The following is a 25,268-nucleotide window of genomic DNA, read 5'->3' on the forward strand; positions in this document are numbered from 1 at the left end:
CATGGTATATAGGGGGTGAGAAATGCATAGTATTTGAAGAAAACTATGTGAGTTTATTCTAAGTTAATGATAGGATGTTATGACTATTAATTGAGACAGCCAAATACAAAAGATTTGGGATAAACAGGGTGTTTGTTGTTGTTGTTGTTGTTGTTGTTCTGTTTTTGTTATTTATGTTTCTGGGGCCTTTAAAATTTCGGTGGCCTATTAACATTCACATAGAGCTGTCAAAGTGACATTTAGATTTAGGCAGGGGAGAAATCTTGACTGGAGAGATTTATTTGGATGTCGTCAGCATAGACAGTTTTAAAGCATTGAGACTGCAAAAGGTTGTCAAAAGACTGCATGTAAATAGGAGAAGAGAAGAGATACAATGCCAAATCCTGGGGCTTTCCCAAGTCAAGAGTTCAGGTTGAGGGGGAGAATTAGCAAAGGAGATTTAGAAGAAGCAGCCAGTGAGTTAGTTGAGAAGATGTGGAAATGAAAGTTTATCAAGATTGCTGTTGCTTGCTTCACGTTCCTCAGGGAAACATGAAGCAAAGTCATGACCTGAAAGTGAAGACGTGCTATGGAGGTATGGATGCTTAGGTAGAGGAGAACCTATGAACTAGTCCTTGTTGGTTGGCAGTAGGGAAATGAATGGACCGAGGAAAAACATCTGGGCAGCATGAAAGTTTCCTCCCACCCTTTCCTGCATGAACTGTGGGTGCAGTGATGAAGCACAGTAGCAGTCTTGCTATCATAGAATAAGAATTGTGAGGACAAAAGTTTCATGTGAGTGAATGGAAACAATCTTTAATCTGTTCTGGCATTTTGGAGCCATTCTACTGTTCCTTCATTTACTTCTGGACTTCATGGTACGTGGGAAAAAAAAAAAAAGGCCAATTTTGTTAATCCTTGGTAGTCAGGTCTTTGTTATCCATGCTCCTGTACTCTATCCTAACTTCTTCCACAGGCTTGGACTTATTTGTTAGATGATGAGTAGTCATTGAAGTTTTTGAAGAAGAATATGATATGACTAATACTGAGATTTAGAAGATCGCTCTAATATGGCAGATGGGTTTTCCCAAAGTATACATTACCTCTGCTTCTTGATAACAATGGTTTGACTTAGTGTCAAAAACGATTTGCTACCTCATGTAGAATCTACTGCTGCTTGTGGCAGGAAGTTTTTAATCAAAATTCATTGAGATAATGGTTTTAACTGGTCTTTTTTTTTTTTTGCTGTGAAATTATTAGGTGAATGCAGTGGTGTCAAAGATTGCCTGAGAATAGATTGCTGGGGGTCTTCAAATTTATAAAAGTGGACTTCAGGTTTTTAAGGTGGATTTTGGACACCTTGTCAATGTTCCCATGCAGACAACTCTCAGAGTGGAGATTGGCCTTCAAAATATGATAAAAGTTGTATTTTATTATTCAATGTTCTATATTCATTTTGGGTTGATCAATATGTGTAAATCCTTTATATAATCTTTTCTCATTAAATAACAAAGATGGGTTTTTAAAAATTGGGATTATTTTGACATTATGTAAAGTTTGGCGAGTAATAATCTTTTCATGAACTATTAAAATTCTGTGAGATATTCTCTAATTTGGGACATGTCTGCACAGATTTGTGTGATGCTGTTCTGTGGGTACCGGAAAAGTTCGTGCAAACATGGCACGTTGTCCTAGACAATTTATTTTATGGCAATAAATTAAAAGTTTCATTTAAAATAACTACCAATTTAGTAAGAAACAAAATATAAATTCTCAAAATTTTGAAGATACACAAAAAAGACTTAAAAATGGTGCTTTTAACACAAACTAAATCTCTACATGGCTGTCTTATTTAATTGACTCGTTTGCTTATATATATTTATTTCTTTGTGCCAGGCATTAGGCTAGGTGAAGAGAAAAAAGCAGCAGACAAGAAAGACAGGCCTTGTCTACAGAAGAAAACCTATTCAAATGGATGAAAGAAAAATAACTGAATTTACTGAACATACTAAACAGACTAAATGCCCGTTGCTATGGACCAGACTCTTGGCATATATTTTATACACTCGCTACTCTCCTATTCCATTGTTTAGTGCAGGGCCATGCTGCTGGAGTGACACCAAAAACTGAATGACTCTTCGGTTAAAAATAGTTGAAGTGATTCTGAAATAGATTTAAAATAGAAGCCTCTTGTTAAAAAGTTAACGGTGAACTAAATTTCGAGTATGTTCATGCAGCTTGAATAATATAGCACCTAGAAATTTCAGTATGACAAAAACATCATTCTAGATTTTACTGTTAGCTATTAAGCACTGAATATTTTGGAAATTATGGCATTCAGAGAAAACTGGATTTAGGATATAAATGGCAAGAAGCTCTTCAAACTTAAATAAGTCATAATAATCACTACAGGATAAATAATGTCATGTTTTTAAAAGTCTAGAGGTTGATTGATTAGTGTGTGGACTATCCTGCTTCATTAATGTCATTTTCTCTAACTTTCCTTTTCTTGCTTATAAAAGTTTCTCCATTTCATGCCACCTCTTTTTTTTCCAAAAGTTTGATGAAGATAGTTGGAATTAATGACTAAAATTTATTTTGTTGATGTCACAATCCAAGTGCCCAAATAACACACATATGGAAACTTGCTGTAACTGAATTATTGTTTTTTGTCCTTTTCTGAATCTCTTTGCTTCTGTGTTGTTGTTTCCATTTTAGAAGGTACATTGTGTCATAAGCATACTGTGAAGGAAATCCACTGAAAGAATAATACAAGCCTTCTTAGTGTGGGAAGATGAATACTTTTATTCAACTCCCTTTGCTTTTTAGTAATTCCAATGTTTTTAAACCAATAAGAGTAACATTAGCTTTATTAGCAAAAAAATTTGTAAATTTTTAAAATAAGTATTGGAAAGAAATAATGTATACCTCCTCAGTTTTCTGCTAAACCCAGCTGGGTGATAAGCATAAATTTTGAGCAATATTAAAAATTTTTAAAATAGTATCAAAGCAGGAGTTTAGTTTTTTTTTTTGTTTTTTTGTTTTTATCACTGAATTAAGCAGATTCACACCTATGTGACTCTGAGAGTGCTTTTTCCTTTATGAAAGGGTTTTAAGTTCATGACCTCAACTACAGAGGAAATGAAATTTCTTAAACTAGAAAGATGTTTGCCAAGAGAATGTTTCTTAACCATTTGTTAGCTGGACTGACATAGGGGAAAACACCCAAAACACCAAAGAGGAGTAGGTGGTAGAGAATATCATTTGCACTTGAATAGATCAGAATTTCCATGAAGCTTAGAAACCTGAGTGTTTTCCATGACACAAATTCTTATTTTTTTATTATTATTTTAAACTTTTACTCATTTTTGAGAGACAGACAGACAGAGCATGAGTGGGGCAGGGTCAGAGAGAGGAAGACAGAATCTGAAGCAGGCTCCAGGCTCTGACCTGTCAGCACAGAGCCCAATGTGGGGCTCGAACCCACCGACCATGAGATCATGACCTGAGCCGGAATTGGACACTTAATCAACTGAGCCACCCAGGTGCCCCCATGACACAAGTTCTTAAACACGATTTTTCTTTTTATTAAGCAATTGACTGCAGACTTTTTTTTACACTAAAGACAACTGCCACTTTGCTAAAGAGGTAACTGTCTCTATGAAGAATTTTGAATTGTTTTGTTTCCACGTATTTTGGTAAAATGATTTGAAAGAAATGCATTATATTCCTGGAACTTTATGCATTATTGTTGGAAGAAAAATATGTATCAATAAGTAGAACAGTTAAAATTCTAGTGTCCTTAGTAAGGTACATTTAGTGGGGGTAAATTATTGTCATGAATTAATAATTTACATTGAGATTTGTAGTGAGGTCATTGCTGATTTTTTCATGAGTATCTGGACTTTTCTATAGATTTTGTAGTTTGAATATAATATATATATTATATATATATTTATATATATATTATTTTAAGGCAAGATTTGCTTTGTAAGGAGCATGGAAGAAATTTATTATTTTTTTTTATTATTTTTTTTTAACGTTTATTTATTTTTGAGACAGAGAGAGACAGAGCACGAACGGGGGAGGGTCAGAGAGAGAGGGAGACACAGAATCTGAAACAGGCTCCAGGCTCTGAGCAGTCAGCACAGAGCCCGAAGAGGGGCTCGAACTCACATACCGCGAGATCGTGACCTGAGCCGAAGTCGGAGGCTTAACCAACTGAGCCACCCAGGCGCCCCAGCATGGAAGAAATTTAATCTATAATGACATTGAATTTGGGATAGATGATTACTTCTTAAAAAATTCACAAGTGGTATACATTCTTCTGCACATTGATTCCTTGGTCTGTAAAATGGGGCTTGACAAAGAGAGCTGGAGAGTGAGCTGAGTAATATGACTTGAGCTTAGTGTCTATTTTTATAGGATTGTAAATTTCTGAGGGATGGTTTAAACTGAGCTTAAATTCATGCTTTTTCATAGTTTTCTAGGTTTACAAATTGGTTATCCCACAGTTTCTTGCTCTCATGAAATACATATTTTCCTTCCCAAATGGATACTCAGAGGGCTTCTTTTTTGGATATAATTGTTCTTGCTAGAAAATAAATTTTATGGTATTGCTTATATAATATTCTAACAATTGGCAAATTTATAAATAAGTGAAATTTAGACAAGTTAATGATAAGACCTTTTTTTTTTTTTAACAACCTATTGCCGCCATTTTTACTATATTGCTAGAGAGGTAAAATGCCCTATAAAAAGTGTTGTATTTTCTTTTAGTCTCCATTTTCTTTTTGTAAAATGATTTGATAAAATGTATTATATTCTTGGAATGGAGGGGAGTTTCTTGCTCAAAAGAAAACCTATGTCAATAGAGGCAGCCATTAAAAATTTTTAAGTGTTATAAAAAAAGATAAGACAAAAGAAGCCAAAATTACTAAATCAATTTAGTAAATTACCCTAGAGAAAAAGAAAAACAAAACAAAGAAAAAAAAAACCCTTCAGTTTAATAATGGGACCACATATTCCAGGGACTGGTTTGACTGGTTTTTCTAATCAATTGATCAATCAGTCCTGACACAGAATCCAAAGATTCAGGGTAGACATGATTCCTTTTCTGTTTCCCAGGTTTCTGCGCTTGAATAAAAGGAATAGTAGAGAATATGGAAAAGGTAGATCTCAAAACGGGAGGAGAATACAATGGGTGAGAAAAGAAAAAGATAAAGCTGGAATATTATGGGAGAAGCAAGAATATGCTTGTATATACATATCATTTAATATTTAGAATTTAGTAAAATATTAATTTGAAAATATTTAACATTAAGAGATGATTGTTCTTTTATCTAAATTTATAATAATGGTCAAAATACATTTAACAAAGTATTTATCAATGCAAGGAAATGTATTTTACAAAAGGAATTATATAAAAACTGATTCAGCCATCTGAGAGGTCATGATAGGGGGCTAGCAACATGGTTAAAATATGCTGCAGACAATGAATGATTATGAGCTAAACACAGAAGAGTGACAGGGAAATCAGTTACTAGAAATAAATACTAAAGATACTTTGTTGGTGCAAGATACTTTGATTAAGAATGTGGACCCTGGAGTTAAACATCTACATTTCAAATAACAGGCCTCATCACTTACAAGCTGCTTGATATTGTACAGGTCTCTGTACCTCACTTCCTTATTTGAAAAATGATAATAGGAACCAAACTCATAGGATTTATAGGAGGATTAAATGTGTATTATGTATGTATGATTATATACGTGTATGCAGTTGTATATGAATATGTGATTGTGTGATTATGTTATTGTGTATGTGTGTAATTGTGTATGTGCTTATGATAAATAAGTGCTTGCATATGTGTATGTGATTGTGGATTGTGTATAATTGTGTATGTGCATGTATATATGTAAGGTATGCATGTGATTATATGTACATGCATGTATATATATGCATATGTGACTGGATTTATGTATGTGATTGTGTATCTATATACATATACATATATATGTATATGTATATGATTTGAGTATTTGAGTACTCCAAGTACTGGACACTTAGTACGTCCTCCATGGAAGTCAATTACAGCTATAAGTGATAATTTTATTGAAAGGGAGGGAAGAAGAGGAGGAAGGATAAGGAACAGGTTAGGAACATTGCAACTATAGAACAATTTGAGTGCAATTAGAACCCTTTTGTTTTGAGGGATGAGGATGAGTTAGAAAGATTAATGGTCAGTTATTAATTTAATAGCTACTAAAAAGGGGGCAAAGGAGCACAAGGTAACTCTTCAGAAGGAGGTGGATGCTAATCTCAGATATAAGCAGTTCAAGAACTTAACAGATAAACATAAGTGAAAAGAAGCAAAAATAAGATAAAAACAGAGAGGAAAACAGGGGCACCTGGTTGAGCGTCTGACTTCGGCTCAGGTCATAATCTCACGGTGTGTGAGTTCCAGCCCCGCACTGGGCTCTGTGCTGACAGCTCAGAGCCTGGAGCCTGCTTCAGTTTCTGTGTATCCCCCTCTCTCTGTCCCTCCCCTGCTCGTGCTTTGTCTCTCTCTCTCTCTCTCAAAGATAAATTTCAAAAAACATTAAAAGAAAAAAAGGAGGGCACTTGTTGAAATGAGCACTAGGTGTTATATGTAAATGATGAATCACTGGGTTTTATTCCTGAAGCCAAGACTATAATGTATGTTAACTAACTTGAGAATAAAAAAAAAAAAAGAATCCATGAATAAGCAACTTATTTTTATTTATTTATTTATTTATTTATTTATTTATTTATTTATTAATATATGAAATTTATTGTCAAATTGGTTTCCATACAACACCCAGTGCTCATCCCAAAAGGTGCCCTCCTCAATACCCATTACCCACCCTCCCCTCCCTCCCACCCCCCATCAACCCTCAGTTTGTTCTCAGTTTTTAACAGTCTCTTATGCTTTGGCTCTCTCCCACTCTAACCTCTAATAAGCAACTTATTAATATCTTGCTACAAAATTTCCTTGATTTGATTCTAAGTCCTTTACTTTGACTTTTCTGACATAATTTTAAAGGGTAGAGGTTTTCTCCATTCTGTTAATGTTTGTATGGGTCGATATGTTCATATTCTGAGATCATTTAGGTTATAGAGACCTGGGAGTGAAGTTTCTAGAGTTTTTCATTTAGTGGTTAAGAATTTTATTTTATTTTTTTGTTTGTTTTTTTCCTCTGCTATCGCATTAATATGTGGCTTATTTTAGGAGCAAAAGTATGTGAGTTCATTCTGCTGGCTTGTGAGGTTTAGAGTTAACCTTGGACAGTATTTATTAAATGTTTGCACAAGAAGAATTCATGTCACTAAGAGAAGGGTAAATATCTAAGTTAAATATACCAAAAGTGATGCATGGTTGGTAACTATCTTTACTTTCTCTGTTTGCCGCTAACTTTGCATATTAAATATTCTTTAGATTCTAGATGCAGAAGCATGTTCTGTCAACATGTAAAAATGCACCCTATTATACTTTTAAGACACAACTTTCTCTTATCTTGTTTTAATGCAAGTTACAGGATAAATCCTCTCTTCCATAGAAAACCTACAAAGGGGTTCAAACGAATTCAATAGATTTATTTACAAAGATAACCACTAAGGAAGAAGTTATGACAATGACAAAACATAGTTACTAAATTTTTAAATTTCTAGAACATGTTGAATCCATTGACTAATTAGCTTACATATTAATCTCTCATAGGTAGTATTATTCTCTTAATCTTTTAGTTGAAAGCAAAGATTTGTAATTATTTAAACATATTTCTTTTGAAGAACACAAAGTATTTCTGAAAAATATCTGAGGTCCATATCATCTTCATGAAATCTGGCAAATGGTAAGCATTAATATTTTTGTGTTACAGCTAGATAACAGAAATCAACTCAAAGTAGAAAGACTTGCTCAAGGTTATATAGTAATTAGTAGGAGAACTGATGATTTGGATTGGCAAATTCAATGACCATCTGAGTTAAAATGACATTTTACTTGAGAAGGTCAGCGAGAGAAGTTTTCATTTGGATATATTTAGTGCAGCTTGTATCAAGTTTTATTTTTACATTCTTTTACAACTTTGCCCAAACATGGAACAATATTGCCTAGAGATTTCAGAACTATGTACTCATTTTTTATCAGAACTTTTTTCCATTTTTAATGTCCGTATAGTCAGGAAATCATATTCCTTACTATTTGCCAGAGATGTCAGAATAAAAGTGAAATTCTAATTCATTAATTTCAAAGACACCAGTGTATGCCCTATGAAATAGTTAGGAACTTACATTTGCTTCTTCCATTTTAGGCAACTTTTAGCCATCCTTACAACTGAGATTTCTCTAAAGAAGTCTTCCTTATGTTGCTTTACTTAATCTGCCCAAAAGGCTGGAAGTCCAGGCAGATATGCATAAAATGGATCAAGGGTAGTTCAGTACACAAATCACTATTACCATAGTCTGTTGTGGTAATTTCCTTAGAATCTCATCATTAATGTCAAAGAATATTAATTGAGCATTGCATGTTAGACTCCAGAGGTATAAAAAGCATGAGAAGCAGGGCTTCCCTTGAGTGGGCTTGTGATTCATTTAAAGAATGAGAAGATATATTTGAAAATATAGCTCACATAATGAGCTAGGATGTGCTAAGTACTAAATAAGTGGTAGCATCAATGAGGGTCATTGGAATTTAGTAGGGACAGGTTAAAATAAGTTGAAGTATTGGGGGGCTGTTTCATTAAAAAGGTAGAGACAAATTGGTCTTCAAAGGAAAAGTATGACCTAGACCAGAACTGACAAAATTTAACTGGAGTGAGAATTTGTAGTGGCTTCCTGTGACTGATATTAAAGATTGTAAGACTAACTCAATCAATATGCAAAACTATCACCTTTATTAATAGGAAAATTGGAATGCAGAATATATGTCTTCTTTGAGGTCATAATATGACTTCCTATAATTTTTTTCTTAAAAATTCAACCTTGAAGGGCAACTGGGTGGCTCAGTCTGTTGAGTTTCCGACTCTGACTCTGCTGCATTGGGATCCGTGCTAAGCACGGAGCCTGCTTAAGATTCTCATTCTCTCTCTCTCTCTCTCTCTCTCTCTCTCTCTCTCTCTCTCTCCCCCTCTGCCCCTCTCCCTTGCTCATGCTCTCTCTCTAAAATTAAAAAAAAAAAACTTAAAATATATTAAGCTTTAAAACCTAACCTATGGAGAAACGTGAGCAGACAGAACAGATCCTTTTCTAGCCAGTTACCTGGAGGGCCTCAAGATACTTCACAACCTGTTGAGGTAAGATAAAGAAATTCAGAGAGCAAAAGTACAAAAAAACATATTAACAATAGAAAAGAAGTATACTCCTTTTATAGGCAGGTGAGTTCCAGAGGTAAAACTGGAGTCAACAGGCTGTGCCATGCATGAGCAATGAGTGTCTTTTACCTCAACCCGACCAAGTAATTCTTGTTATAGAAAGGGGTAAACGTGGGGGTTGAAGAAAAAGCATTTTTCCCTATTATTCTCAAGCATATATATGTGTGTGTGTGTGTGTGTGTGTGTGTGTGTGTGTGTGTATGCGTGTGTGTGTGTGTATGCGTGTGTGTGTGTGTGTGTGTGTGTGTATGTACATATGCTATTTTCACAGCCTAGGTTAAGAATGCAGACAGAGGAATGTTTCATTGTGTCTGCCCTAGGTGTAGGGTAAAGGATCAGTGGCATATCTGCTTCAATTTCTATCCCTAAATATGACCGTGAGGACATTCTAAACAAGGAAAATGATGAGAGAGAAAGGCATGGAGGAAGGGATAGGTAATTTAATCCAGATAAAATAGTAACCATTTTGTCTTGATGAGCAGGTTAGTACTGGGGGATGCTGAAAGATATTTAGATATTAGGATTTTCTGTTTTGTTTCATTCTTACAATTTTATTTCCCCTCACAAAGTATTCACAACATTACTTATTCTGTTCTCATTTCTACTTTTTGTATCTTTACATCTCCTAGTTTATCACTTTTTTTTTTAATTCGGCTGAACAAACTTGTTTTGGATGTTTCAGACAATTTTTTATGCATAGCAATTTTTTTTAATGTTTATTTTTGAGAGAGAGAGAGACAGAGTGCAAGTGGGGGAGGGGCAGAGAGACAGTGAGACACAGAATCCAAAGCAGGCTCCAGGCTCTAGGCTCTGAGTTGTCAGCACAGAGCCTGATGCAGCGCTTGAACTCATGAACCATGAGATCATGACTTGAGCTGAAGTCAGACGCTTAACCAACTGAGTCACCCAGGTGCCCATTCTGTGTAGCAGTTTTTGTCTGTGAGGTGGCCAAGCATCTAGGAGAGCTTTAAATGTAGAAACATAAGTGTGAGAAGAGGGGTAAATAAGGTAGGAAAGCTCATACCAAAATTATTTTAATAATTCTCCTCATCGTTTTATGTTCTCTGAATAATTTTTTGTATCTGTTTATTAGAGCATAGTCATTTTGAGGATATCAGGTAGAACTGCTTCATGATAGACTCTTAGTTATACATTGAGATATTTTCTTGGGTCAGGAAATCTGGGTCAATTTACCCATGATTCCACCTAAGAGGGTATATTTGACAGTCTTGGGATGGTGGACAATGAGAAGTTAATGACTGTTATGCTGTCATAGTTTTGCAAGTTGATGTATTACATTATTATCATTTGCATTCAAATTTTGACAACACTGAAAAAACTGGAGACGATAAGCAAATCATTAAACATTTATTAACTCTTAATCTACTCACCTGTGCATTAGGGATAACACTTTCTGCCTCGCCTACCTTACAGAGTTTTATGAGGAAAAAATGTAGCAAGGGAAAATTAGAAAGCGCTTTACAAATTTATGTAACTTTTTATAACATCTCTGAGACAATTAAAGTGGGCTATAAAATCATTCATAACCTAATCCCTAATTTTAAAAATGCCCTTTCCTGTAGGAACTTTTTTTAAAACTCCGTTCTGTATTCACCTCAAAACTATGCAAGCACCACACATTGGTTGATAATAAGGTGGATACACCATTATCTGTGATCTTGGCTAATGTAGAATGTTTAAAAGAAAGAAAAATAAGCTTATGGGGCCAATTGTCCTTAACTTAATATTAATATATGCAGAAATATTACAAAATTGGAATTCGTTTTTGGTAGCTTTCCTATTCTTTTTTTTAATTACAGAAATTATTATTATTTTTTATTTATTTATTTTTTTTTAAATTTTTTTTTTCAACGTTTTTTATTTATTTTTGGGACAGAGAGAGACAGAGCATGAACGGGGGAGGGGCAGAGAGAGAGGGAGACACAGAATCGGAAACAGGCTCCAGGCTCCGAGCCATCAGCCCAGAGCCTGACGCGGGGCTCGAACTCACGGACTGCGAGATCGTGACCTGGCTGAAGTCGGACGCTTAACCGACTGCGCCACCCAGGCGCCCCTATTATTATTTTTTAAATTTTTATGTTTTAGAGACAGTGCACAAGTGTAGGTGAGGGAGGGGAGCTGAGGAGGAGAGAGAGAGAGTGTATCCCAAACAGTCTCCATGCTTAGAGCAGAGCTCAATGCAGAGCTTGATCCCATGACCCTGGGATCATGACTTGAGCCACATTCAGGAGTTGTAGGCTCAACCAACTGAGCCACCTAGGCATCCTCAGAAATTCTTTTCTAAGTAAAAAAATGCATTTTATGAGCATTAATCTTAGTGTGAATCCATATTGGTTATATATTATCATTTGATAGAGGATAGAATTTATATAAGTTAGATGTTAGTGTGGAAATGAAAAATATAGCTAATTTGTGTGTTTCATAGCATATTTGGCACTATTCATATTGATGATAAGTGTCAGTGTGTCAACTCTGGCCTGCTTTCAACCACAAGCTGTGTATTCTTTTAATGACTAGTCTTTGCTCACACCTTTACTTTTAGTAGCCACTGTTTAATATTGATGTGCAAAAAAACCATAACACAATAATCACTCTTAAGTAGAGCTTGAAAACACATTCCTATGAAAATACTGGCTCTTACCTAAAGTATGCTTTGGATACTGAAACACTGACTTGGGAACAGATTGATAATTGGCATTGTGTTGCCCTCACAAGGAATTATTTTGGAACTAAATAAGGTAATGTTGATTGTGCTGTATAAACACAGCAGGCTTGTAAAGTCTCAGTTTTATTTTGCATTAAAATAGTTGTCAGTAACTTGACTAATAAATATCTTTTCAAAAGTGGTAATAGTTGATCAGTATAATAATGTCAAGCATGTCTATTTCAAACACACACACGTATGATTGGCGATTGTCATTTTAAAATGCTATGTTGTAAAACTTAAAAACAACAACTAGGAAGCCACAAATACTCTGTTCTTTGCCTCATTAAAAATTATACTTTTGGAGAGGCAGCTGGGTGTCTCAGTCAGTTAAGTGTCTCACTTCCGCTCAGGTCATGATCTCATGGTTTGTGGGTTTGAGCCCTGCCTCGGGCTCTGTGCTGACAGCTCAGAGCCTGGAGCCCGCTTCAGATTCTGTGTCTCCCTCTCTCTGAAAACTCCCCGCCTCACACTGTGTCTCTTTCTCTCCCCCCGCCCTCTGTCAAAAATAAATAAATGTTAAAAGTTACACTTTTGAAACTCCAGAAATGGACTTGGTTCTTAGACCCTCTTATCTTTATTGGGAAATAGAAGAAACAAGGATTTATTTTCCCCAAACCCTGTTTCCTGTTAATTCTAAATCCTTCCTTTCCAGGTCCATTTGTGACCCAATCAATATTGTAAATGGCAGTGGCTAATTTTTGACTTTTCTTACTCTCCAAAGACTAGTGACCAGATGACCTTCACACCTTTCCTTGCTTGCTAGAGATTAGAGGAGCAAATGTAGTGCACCAATGAATATGTGACAGGGGACTCAATTTAGTACAGCCTCATTGTTTTGCAAAAGCCATACAACTGTGAGAATTGCTAGGGTCACCACTACAGAGAACCAACTCTTTGCTGTTTCCCGAAGGCAGAATGTCAAGACTTAAATGGTGTAGCAATGGCAAAAAGAATGAAATGCTAGGAAAGATCTTTGCATTCTTCAGAGGTCACTGTAACACTGGATGAAACTCTGCCTTACATATTACTGTATCATTACATGTATTCTTAAAAGTGATAAATGTTCTCAAGTTGAAGCAACTGATTATTAGGATTTCTACTATTATTTTGGGCAAACTCATAAGGGGCAAAAGTGAACCCATATTTTTTGATGAGAAAGAACTTAGTTAAAAATCAGGATTTAATTTTTGTAGCTGGGTAGCAGAGAGGACAAACCAAGATCAGAATCATCAAGGCTATAAAATCATTGTAAAGTTTCTCTTCAACCCAGATGTTCACAAATATTGCTATAACATAAATAAAATAATTTTCTCATGATTTTTTTTCTGGGCAGAATTGTAACTCATCCTGAGAGTGTGTTTATAGAGCAATTGGTACAGAAAAATAGTGATAATATCCAAATAACCGAAAGATTACCACTGCAAAGGTTAATTAGCGATACTCTCTTTTAATTTAAATATTTTGCATATTCACAGCATTCTTTACAAGGCCAGATTATTTCTCAGGACACTATCATTTATTTTATATTTCATTTGACTAATGTTTGGTTTCCCTTAAAATTTTTTTTAACATTTATTTATTATTTTTGAGACAGGGAGAGACAGCATGAACGGGGGAGGGGCAGAGAGAGAGGGAGACACAGAATCTGAAACAGGCTCCAGGCTCTGAGCTGTCAGCACAGAGCCCGACGCGGGGCTCGAACTCATGGACCACGAGATCATGACCTGAGCTAAAGTCGGATGCTTAACCGACTGAGCCACCCAGGCGCCCCGTTTGGTTTCCCTTAGGAAATATTTTCTTCCAACTCAATTTTTGTCTTTCAATGATATTTAATCTACTCTATATAAAATCCCCAAATATTTGCTGCAGTTTTATCATTGTTGCTGTTAATATTATTACTAGAGCCTGTAAAATCTACCTGATGCCTACATGAAAACTTACATATTAAATCTACTGAAAAATGGATTACTTGACGTTTAGTGTCAATTTGCTTCATGAGTAATTTCAAAAATATTACATTTTATTCTGGATAACAAGTTTCAGGATAGGTTTTATTTCAAAAGCCAAATAATTAAGGGGTACCTGGATGGCTCAGATGGTTAAGCATCGGACTTCTGATTTTGGCTCAGGTCGTGATCTCAGGGTTCATGAGTTTGAGCCCCTTGTCTGGCTGTATACTGTCAATGCAGAGCCTGACTGGGATTCTCTGTCCTCCTCTCTCTCTGCCCCTCCCTGCTCTCTCTTTCTCTCTCTCTCTCAAAATAAATAAATAAACATTTAAAAAAAAGACCAAAAGCCAAATAACTAAGTTGACCCACATAGATCTACATGAATCCACAGTCTACTGAAACATCTTTGGGCCCTTAAAAATACAAAATATGATACTTGCAACATCACCAATGCAGAAATATCTGAGCCTGGTTAGTCTCAAACAAATTGGGAGTGCTGTTCACTCACTATGATATTAAGAGACCATGATGTCACTTCAGAGCTATGTAGATAGAGGAAGACAAAGAAAAAAAGAGAGCTGATTCATGCTTTAAAAAAAAAGAAAAAAGAAAAAGAAAATCCTAAATAATAAGGCAATGACTCCAAAGCAGTGACCAGGAAATTACTTTCTGAGTAAGATGCTCCAGGGCAAAAGTCTTTCTTTAACAAATATTGTTTAAGGCAGTGAAATCTGTTTGCCATCATTTCTTTCCTCCCAGGTGATTAAATGCAGAAGAAAAACAGTCATTTGATAGCCACAGAAGCTATTTACTGAAAGTATATTCAATCACCATAAACATTATTTTTACAGCAAGACTAGCAAAAGATACTATGGGGGATCTCATAAAACATTTTTAAAAAGAAAAAAATGTTACTACCGTATATTTTTATGAGGGCTTCAGAGTGATCTGTATGCAGCTGTTTTCTCCAAGTACTGCCTGACATTGTAAGCTTGGATTTTGGAGCCAGATGGCATAAAATTCAGTTCCCAAATGGGAGAGATTTTGTAGGCTAAAGAATAGGTTCAGGGCTTGTTTTGTTTTGTGACTAAGGATAATTCCTGATTATTCGCTCTATATTTCTCATCTATAAAATGAGATAACCTGTTGTAATATAAGCACTAAATAATTATAAAGAATTTTATTGTCTATACATTTTAAAGACAGAGGGAAAGAAACAGAAAAAACCTTTCATGATACGTTCCCCAAATTGAAATGTTCTTTTTTTCCTTCTTCATCCTTTTGAAAATTTGACATAAGTAATTCTATAGGAAAAGACTATCACATCCAGTTCTCTGGGGTTTACAAGTAGAAGCTGCAAGGTTTAGTTAGAAAGAGAAAGGACAGACTCCAGCTCTCAAGATACAAACTGGCTCATCCGGGAGAAGCATGAGGTACTACAAAAGGTTGTTGCCAATGGATGTGATGGGAGGAAACAGCTAATGTGATCCCTGTTGTGGGTGATTAAGGGCTTCCATCGTGTGGAGCTGGGATCTAGACTGATTTTAAGAGACTACACAGTCCCCAATGCTGGCTCTATCCTCCTCACATTGTCTTTTGGTTGTGACTTGTCTTTTTTGTCTTAGCCCTCTCTTCCTGGGAAGGTGTGAACCATCATTTCATATCTCCTATCTTTTACTAGTCCAAGGCGAGGCATCAACTCTTTAAACCTTTCTCTTAATGACACAGACTTCTGACGCACAAAGATAGAAAAGGACTCAAGATTTTCTTTGTCAGTTTTATCATACCCCCTCCTTGTGGCAATAGAAGAAAATTGTCTAAATCAGTTTTTCTCCACATTGGCTGCACAAAAGAGCCATCTGTGGAAATTTTTGAAAAATACCAGGGTATGAGCCCGACTCCAGAGGTACATTGCAGGCAAAAGTATTTTTTTTAAATACTCTAGTGTAGCCAGGCTTGAGAACATCTAGTTGGGTATTTGAAGGGGAGAAAGACCAGGATGAGAAGGGAAATGAAGAAGGAATGGTGAGGACTTTTAAGATTTTATTTGTTTATTTATTTTAATATATGAAATTTATTGTCAAATTGGTTTCCATACAACACCCAGTGCTCATCCCAAAAGATGCCCTCTTCAATGCCCATCACCTACCCACCCCTCCCTCCCACCCTCCATCAACCCTCAGTTTGTTCTCAGTTTTTAAGAGAGGACTTTTAAGATTTTAACAAGAGTTTTGTGTATAGTAGTTTAAACTATAAACTATGTTTATATAGTTGTTTGAAAAGATCAAGCAGACCTTCGATTTTTAAAAATTTATTTTATTTTTTATTTTTTAGAGACAGACAAAAAGTGAGAGCAGGGAGAGGGGCAGAGAGAGAGAGAAAGAGAGAGAGAGAGAGAGAGAGAGAGAGAGAGAGAGAGAGAATCTTAAGCAGGCTCCACACTCAATGCCAAGACCAATGAGGGACTCTAACTCTCGATTGTGGGATCATGACCTAAGCAGAAATCAAGAGTCTGCATTCAACCAACTGAGTCACCCAGGTGCCCCAAGATCAAGCATACCTTCAAAAGGAAGTTTGTCACTACTTAATGTACTTACAGGCTTGAGAGCTATTTCAAGGGTATCTTGAGCACTGGTGGCAGGGTTGGAATGTATGTGACATCTATAAATATAACTATATGGAGCTGGAATCCACAATTCTGGCATGTTAAAAACAATAATATTATAATCTTATTAATTTCAGTTTTTGTATACTTAGTAGACATTGTCCAAATGAATCCAATGTAGCATTTGTGTGTTAAAAATTAAAATCAATAATAAATCTGTACTTTTTAAGAAAGGGAGAGGGGCGCCTGGGTGGCGCAGTCGGTTAAGCGTCCGACTTCAGCCAGGTCACGATCTCGCGGTCCGTGAGTTCGAGCCCCGCGTCAGGCTCTGGGCCGATGGCTCGGAGCCTGGAGCCTGCTTCCGATTCTGTGTCTCCCTCTCTCTCTGCCCCTCCCCCGTTCATGCTCTGTCTCTCTCTGTCCCAGAAATAAAAAAAACTAAAAACGTTGAAAAAAAAATTAAAAAAAAAAAAAAAGAAAGGGAGAAAGGGCAATTTTGCTTAATCTCCCTCAGAGACTCATTACACTATGACTTGTTATGGAAGTCTGGTCCCTGGAAATTTTCCTGAAATACCCCAAACATTACACATATTCTGATATATAATTTTGCCTGACTCAGGTAACATTTTCCCAAGCCTCATACATTGGCCTAATGTTTTTCTTCTATGATGTCTTCTCTTGGGGTTTTTCTTCCTTTTTCAGAGTTTCAATTTCCTTGTTATTTGAATGACATTTAAATCTGTCCCAGTCCCTTCATCCTCCTTAATTCTGCTTTTTCATTTTCAACTGATTGCTGAATACATTCCAAAGGGGATGTATTCATGATGACACGTGAGGGTAGTCGTCTCCGATTCTATTTCAGGACAGCTTAAGAAAGTGTATATTTAATTTTAATGATCCTCATTCCTTACTTTTGTCGGAGTTCTCAGTGAAAACAACGTAAAAGGCAGATCACAATCCCCACCCCCGCTAAAAAAAAAAAGCAACAAAAACCAAAACCAAAAATCTCAGGATAATATGTTATTAATTACATCAAAAGATCTCTGGGATAGTCCTCAGTTATATTTCAAAATATTTATGATAGAATTGTATTATAAACATTCTTTCACTATGCTTAAAACTGATTATATTCACGTTATAAATAAGCATAGTTAAGTATAAAATTCATGCATTTAAAAAGAGCATTAAATAACCATTTCTTTTAATAAATATATCAAATACCCTATATAATTCTAATAGTATGTTTTTCTCTTGAGAATGTGCTCAGCTACTGGAAAAAAATTGATAATGGATATAGTACTTTACTGTCTGAATTTAATTTATAGAGAAATAAATTTAAGAAAGAACATTGAGTGTAATCTCTAGGGTACTGAACTGTGAAAAGTTTTTTCCCCCAAATATTTAAATTATTTTTATATAGAATATCCCTTCCCCTCTTTTTGCCCCCAAAGCCAAACTACTGCTCTATGGGGGAAAATATTTATATTAGTTTCTAGGAGTTTATTTATACCCAAATAATGTAATTAAAACAATTTAGTATAAACTATACAATCATATTGAAGTGTGTATATGTGTGTAACTACATTCTTAGTTACTAATACTCCAAATAGCTTTTAGATAATAATAGTAGTGATGATAATAATAAATATAAAGCTAATTTTTAGGATCCTGATATTGAGGGATTTTTTTTAAATGCTTATTTATTTTGAGACGGGGTGGGGAAGGATGAATGAGAGAGAGAGACAGATAATACCAAGCAGTCTCTGTGCTGTCAGCATAGAGCCTGATGTGGGGCTTGAACTCACAAACTGTGAAATTATGACCTGAGCCGAAACCAAGAGTTAGTTGCTTAAGTGACTGAGCCACTCAGGCACCCCAATGATATTGCAGAATTCTTAAATGTAAGCTTTATTTTTTGAGAGGCAAACCACTTTACAAAAGCATACTTGTATAAATGAAAAGTTAAGATGGGTTTATTTTTATAAATAAATGGACTTTTCATGTTTTATTTGTCTTGATAATACCACAACATATTTCCAGAACTATTATGACTAGAGGCTATTTTGAAATTATGCTGTGCACATAGCTAGTGTGCAAGGCTAGGCTGGTATGCCTGCTATTTTGCTCTTTGTAGGAAGATTTTTTCAGATGATTGAACTATTTTTTTTTTATTTGATGAGTACTCACCTGCACAATGAGAGTGTAGCCTTCACTGCCTACTCTGGAATGTTTTTCCAAAAAGCTAGGGGACCAAGATAGGTAATTGTGAACTATACTATGAATGTTTGATTTTGTTTTCATCACAGGAGTCTATGTTCTGAGGAATTGGCAATAATTTGAAATGACTTCAACAATTTGGACCAGTTTTATTTTTCCATTTGCTCCAATGGGTAGATATTCTTCTGGGTTTTCCATGAGCATTTTCTTTACCTGTGGTTTTGCTGGAATATTTCTGTGATCACATGGTCAGAGTCTTTGACTTACGTCTCAATCCTGCTACAAGTAGAAACTCATGTGATATCTGTAGGCATTTGGAAAGCTAAATGGAAATATCCCAAAGACTGATTCATGAGAGGAAGTATGAGATATTTTCACTTCCTCAAAAAATAATAATAATGTTAAGATACAGAAAATATTTTGGAGCTAGAGACCATATAAACTGAGCTATATTAAATAAGATTGACCATTGTTTGCCTACTGGAAAGCCCTTGACCAGCTGTTGGTGCAATGTGGGCTTCCTTTAACTATAGCTGGGCCCCGATGAGTATAGGCAGACCTTAGAAAGTCATACTTAGGGAAACTGGAGTAAGAAAAAATATAAATTAAGAAAAAGAGAAAATTCTTGACATCTGTGTCAAAAGCATAGGAATCACATATAAGAATAAAGGTGACTGGTAAGTAATCAAGAATTATTTCAGCAGCAAGAAAGCCTGTTATGTGTTCAATTTGTACAAGAAAAGGCACTTATACTAAAAACATATGTTTTTGAGATAATTCCTATAATCATTCTGGGAGGTAATCTAACGTAATTCTTTATGTGAAGATGAGTAAACATAAAACCATAGTGGTTGGGTAATTTTTTTCAAGTCTGGAGGAGTCATTGCTTACTGGCTTAGACCATTTCAGAAAGCCAATTCCTAAAGAGCAACACTAAGTTTGAAATATTAACCACTTTACCATTTTTCAGGTAACTTAAAAGAAATTGTATTCTCCATTTAAAAAATTATTAACAAATACAAAGTGGTTGGTATTTGAGTATGAATTAAGCTGTCTGAATTGGACTTCTTATTTTGCTAAGGGAAGATTTCCATGAGAGTTTTTGTTCCTTCTTCTTTTACTTCCTTTTTTGAGATTTCTCTAAGAATGAATATTTTAGTAGTGCTCTCAACATGATTCACTCTTGAAAAAGACATATGCTGTGATCGTTGTCTTACTGAAATGCAGTGAAATAAAGTTTTCAGAAAGTTTCAATCTTTTTTTTTCACATTTGTATCCCAACAAATTTTATTTTATTTTTATTTATTTTTTTTATTATATGAAATTTATTGTCAAATTAGTTTCCATACAACACCCAGTGCTCATCCCAAAAGATGCCCTCTTCAATGCCCATCACCTGCTCTCCCCTCCCTCACCCCCATCAACCTTCAGTTTGTTCTCAGTTTTTAAGAGTCTCTTATGCTTTGGCTCTCTCTCCCACTCTAACCTCTTTTTTTTCTTTTTTTCCCTTCCCCTCCCCCATGGGTTTCTGTTAAGTTTCTCAGGATCTACATAAGAGTGAAAACATATGGTATCTGTCTTTCTCTGTATGGCTTATTTCACTTAGCATCACACTCTCCAGTTCCATCCACGTTGCTACAAAGGGCCATATTTCGTTCTTTCTCATTGCCATGTAGTACTCCATTGTGTATATAAACCACAATTTCTTTATCCATTCATCAGTTGATGGACATTTAGGCTCTTTCCACAATTTGGCTATTGTTGAGAGTGCTGCTATAAACATTGGGGTACAAGTGCCCCTATGCATCAGTATGAAAATTTTAATCTTTGTTTTTTGTTTCTTATAATCAGAATTCAGTCTTTCTGAAAATGATGTCTATATTCATTTCCAAAGACTGCTTTGAGAAAGTACCACAAATTGGGTGGCTTAAATAGTGGAAATTTATTCTCTCATAGTCCTAGGAGTTAGAAGTCTGAAATCAAAATGTAAGCGAAGTTCATTTCTGAGGGCTGTGAAGGATAATTTTTTCTATGACTCTGTCCTAATCTTGTGGCCTCAGAGGGGTTCCTCAGATTATAGAGATGACATTTTCCCTATGTCTTCACATCTTCCTTCCTCTATGGGTCTGTCCTGTGTCCCAAGTTCCCCTTTTATGCTTATAAAAAGTCATATGAGACTAGGACCCACTCTATGACCTCATTTTAATTTGATCATCTACAAAAACCTTATTGCCAAATAAGGTAACACTCAGAAGTACTGAGGGTAAGGACTTCAGTGTCTTTTGGGGGTGGGGGGCAGTGGACACAATTCAACCCAAAACAATATCCTAAACAGGATTAATGAAAATTTAACATTATCTTATATTCTGATCTTTGAACATTTCATTGATTATTTCCATCAGCAGTTACAAAGACCAGACTTACAACAAAAACATCCTTTCTCATTTTAATATACCACTTCAAGCTGTCATTCCTGTTTTTATATTCTAAGAGTTGGACTTCTTAAAAAAACAGTTTTGTGTTTGTGACCTTATTTCCACACCCCACATTTACTCCACTATAATATGTTTTCACATTACACCACACTGATGAAATTGCTCCTGATCAAGCTAACGCTGATCTCCATTTTGCTAAATCCTTTTGAGATGTTTTTTCCTGGCCTCAATTTGTTTTGTCTTTTCAGATCATTGTTGGAAGATACAATCTCCAATAGGCCTGAGTGCCCCTGGAAGTTTTTCCTGACTCTGCCAAGAATTCAAGTCCTTGACTACTCTTGTGACGTTTCTCAGGGTTGTGTTTTCAGCAAATACTGAGGAATAAGGTAGCATTTTCTTCCAGTTAAAGAGCATGCTTGCTTCTATCTAACTATGAAAGTGATTAATCTTTCAAGCTTAGTGTTGCTCTTCTATAATGCAACCCACTGCATGTGCCGGCATCCATCATGGGTACTCCGCATCACTCCATGACGCTTAGAACATATGGAGAACCAGCATGACCATCGTGCTGCTCCTACGACCACTCTTTTTGCTATGACTAATAAACTCCTTTGTCTCTAACCCAGGAATCTTGTGTGTTGTGCCGGTATTCACAAGACAGTAACAGACTAGCTTATTAACTTTCTTTTAGGGAGAACTACCAGACCTTTCATCGTTCTTGATAAAAATTTGACATTATTTGACGTTCTCTTGTCATGGCTATCAGATGCCCTTTGGAAGATGTTCCTTTCTACTGGGTCATCAAATCCTGAGTTTCTTAAAGGTCATAAATAGGCTTTTTTTTTTTTTTTTTTTTTTTTTTTTTTTAGTATCTTGCTAGGAAATTTCAACACATTGCCAGTTCTGGTTACCGTGGTGATGCCCAGATTTATTTCTCTAGCCTAGAGCTCTTCTCTGGTATATCAGTATATCCAACTATTGACTTGACATATCACTTGGATGTTTTGAAGATACCACAATTCATGATGTACACAACCAGATTCATGGTCTTTCTTTTTAAACTTCCTCTTTCACTATCCTTCTCACAGCAGATGACATAGCCATTTATCCACTTGCTTGGGCCATTTCCTTCTTCCTATCGCTCACTATTCCTATCTAATCTGTCACCAAGACCAATTACCTTTATCATCTCAATATCCATGGAATCTTATTTTTCTCTTCATTGTTACCTTCATTCTGTTCTCAGCTACCATTATCTCTTAAGTGGACCTCCTAATGTGCCTCTTCTACATTCATTCTGCTCTCCCTCCAATCTATCCTCCAACTGAAGCCAGAGTGAATGATCACTTTAAAACTCACATTGAATCATGTCATCCCTCTGCTTAAAGCTGGCTTAAAACTTTCATTGCACTTAAAGTAAATACCATCTGTTGACTATTACTCATTTTTTTGATCACGGTCCACATAAAGCTGTCAATGACTTCCTATTTGGATTTGGATCTTTTATTACATGCTTAGATATAATGCTGTTCCTTTTCTTCAGAACACTTTTGGAGATGGTCATTATATATCTTTAGTGTGGCTATTTAATTAATGTCTATGTTTCTTCTTAGCAAGTAAGCTCCATGAGAGTAAGAACCCATGTTTGAGTTAGCTTACATTTATCTCTAGCAAAGAGTACAGTGTTTGTCTCCAGAGTGGCACTCAACTATTTGAGAATGAACAAAAAATGATGGACACCATGGATAGGCAACTGTACCTTTTTCATCATAAAATGTTGATTGTGCTTTAGCTAACAATTCATACAAACTAGATGCTTTAAAATTATATATCAAGTTATTTTAGCCTTTAAAGTTCCCTATGACTTTCTATCACAATTAGAATGAATCCAAATAGCCACAAAGTTCTATACAATTTAGGCCCCATTTAATCCAGGAGCTTTCTTGGAGCACTTTTTTTCAGCCAATTCAATAAAGCCACACTGGATGTCTCTCCCTCATTTCCACCCAGAAGCTTATGGGCCAACTGTCCCACTTAATCTTTGCCTCATTGACTCCTTTCGTCACTTGAGATCTTAGTTTAAATAGTTTAATCTTAGTTTAATCTAAATTTCCCTGTTCATCAAATCTTAACTAGTAATTGAGTCATTCTCTCCTCAGTAGTACTTTTTAAAATTTTGTATTTTTCCCATTTGTCTATTTATTTACAGTCCATGTTCTGTTACTCCTACACAAACACACACCCACACAAACACATACACAAGCACACATACATGCATATGCACAAGCACACTGCCTCACCCCGCTAGAAAATTCTTTGCATGTAGACTTTCTTGTTCGCTGACATATCCCCAAGACTTATAAGAGTGCTAAGTACATTGTAGTCACTCAACAAATATTTTTTTAAGGAAATAAACATACTCTTAAAGTTAGGGGTCAGGAAATCTCCAGCGATGCTTTTGGTTTAGGAAGTTAAAACCACTTCTTACATTACTAAATGTGAAAGTGATTACAATTTTTAACATGACTCAAAATAACTTTTTATAATTTGAAGTTTGTCTTTAAGTCAGTAGGCAATCAGTAGATCTATGATTTTTCTGTGTTCTTCATTACTGGTTTACTTTGAGAACAAGCTGCCTATTATTCCTTCTAGTAAGGTAAAATTGAGCAAAAATTTAAACCAATGTGACAGAATCTTCTGATATTTAATTTGGGGTTAGTGCAAACACAGAGGAGCCAGACTGTCCCTTAACAATCCTCTGATCTTGAAACGCACCTTCCTTCTGTACTCTGTGTTTGGATTTGAAAGCAACATACTGTGCAAACCACATGCATCATAACATTGTCAAAAGTAGAACTTATTTCAACCTCTTTGCCTTTATGATGTGTATTAACAATCAGCCAACCCCCATTTTTTCTTGTTCTTTAAAGATACTAACTTAAGAATAAGATAGCTCATCTGCTTTTCCCGTGAATTGCATTGACTTCACAATTATGAATTAATGCTTGAAATCTACAGGACTCCTGAGTAGGAAGTTAGGGCATGTTTAGAAAAAAGGTGGATGAAAATTTAGTATTTATTTGATGTAGAGGAAGAAAACATCCTTTCAGTGCAGCTTAGCACTCCTTTTCTCACTTGTTTCCATTAGGTAAAATAAAGTATAAATTCTCCTACACTGTTGACAACCTTTCCGAGATATGTTTTTGTCTTTTAGAGTTAGCCTTAGGCAAAATTTTGAAATATTTGGAATTATCTTTGTGGATCTTGTGTTAGTGCTTCCCTTTATTTTGACATTGCCAATCCATAGCGTCTAAAGGTCTAACATTTCAGCTCCTCATTTTTATCTCTTCTTGGCTGTGTGCCATTCTCTCTGCCTTTCTCTTCCCTTTCCCTCCTTCTCCTCAATCAGTGGCCCTGTTTAATCTGATTAACAAATTCAAACTAGTTGGGAAGAGCTAATTGGTTAGTGCACTGCCCTTTAAGGAAATGCTTTTCTCTTTAAACCAGGGGCTAGGGACTATCCCTTCACTTAAATGTATGACTCTAATGATTTCTGTTTAAGGGTTTACAGGTTTTTGTTTATTTTGTTTGTTTTTATAATCAAGTAAGAGCAAAGCAATTCAGTTGGAAATAATAAAGATGTATTAAAAATAAGTCCAGGGGCACCTGTGTGGCTCAGTCAGGTAAGTGACAGACTTCGGCTCAGGTCATGATCTCACAGTTCATGGGTTCTAGCCCCGTGTCAGGCTCTGTGCTGACAGCTCAGAGCCTGGAGCCTGCTTTGGGTTCTGCGTCTCTTTCTCTCTCTGCCCCTCCCTGGCTTGTGCTCTGTCTCTCTTGGTCTCTAAAAGATAAGTAAACATTAAAAAAAAAATAAATTAAAAAAAAAATAAGCCCAACAATCACACAATTTTGTGGAAAGGAAGATTATGATTTGACCAATATATTAAATAAAAGCTCTG

This window comes from Neofelis nebulosa, chromosome 5, assembly GCF_028018385.1.
Source record: "Neofelis nebulosa isolate mNeoNeb1 chromosome 5, mNeoNeb1.pri, whole genome shotgun sequence".
NCBI lineage: Eukaryota > Metazoa > Chordata > Mammalia > Carnivora > Felidae > Neofelis > Neofelis nebulosa.